Source organism: Gossypium hirsutum, chromosome A10 (genome assembly GCF_007990345.1).
Source record: "Gossypium hirsutum isolate 1008001.06 chromosome A10, Gossypium_hirsutum_v2.1, whole genome shotgun sequence".
NCBI classification, from domain to species: domain Eukaryota; kingdom Viridiplantae; phylum Streptophyta; class Magnoliopsida; order Malvales; family Malvaceae; genus Gossypium; species Gossypium hirsutum.
Genome location: NC_053433.1, coordinates 83,188,193 through 83,188,847, shown reverse-complemented (window position 1 = coordinate 83,188,847; position 655 = coordinate 83,188,193). Strand labels below are relative to the sequence as shown.

The 655-nt window shown below is 37.4% G+C and overlaps 1 non-coding gene across 1 annotated transcript; it reads left to right on the top strand.

Moving 5' to 3' along the window:
* The first annotated feature begins 245 nt into the window (after positions 1-245).
* LOC121209157 (small nucleolar RNA R71) lies at positions 246-351 on the top strand. Its single transcript, XR_005904274.1, has one exon. It is a non-coding gene; the product is annotated as a small nucleolar RNA R71 (small nucleolar RNA).
* The last annotated feature ends 304 nt before the right edge of the window (positions 352-655 follow it).

Sequence of the window (655 nt, the reverse complement as noted above, 5' to 3'; positions counted from 1 at the left end):
TTATTGAGAAGTTCTACCTGATTAGAAAGCATGGTGACTGAATCGATGTTATAAACGTCGGCTATTTTTGTTGGCTTAGTCTTCATTACTTGCCACTGATAGTTGTTTAGTGACATCTCCTCTATGAATTCGTAGGCATCTTTCGGTGTTTTATTGTTGATAGTTTGCCAGCAGCAACGTCAATCATTTGTCTTGTCGAGGGATTCACACCATTGTAGAACGTTTGAACTTGCAACCATAGAGGTAACTCGTGGTGAGGGCACCTTCTTAATAGATCCTTGTATCTCTCCCATGCATCGTAAAGTGTTTTTCAGTCCATTTGCACAAAAGAAGAGATATCATTGCGTAATTTAGCAGTTTTAGCCGACAGAAAATATTTTAGTAAAAATTTCTCGGTCATTTGCTCTCAAGTAGTGATAGACCCTCGTGGTAACGAGTTCAACCACTGTTTAGCTTTGTTTTTCAGTGAGAAGGAAAATAATCGAAGATAGATGGCATCATCAGAAATGCCATTGATTTTGAATGTATCGCAAAATTCCAGGAAATTTGCTAAGTGAGTGTTGATCCTGTAAGCCATCAAACTGAACAAACTGCTGTATCATCTGAATAGTGTTAGGTTTTAATTCAAAATTATTCACAGCAATAGCAGGTATAA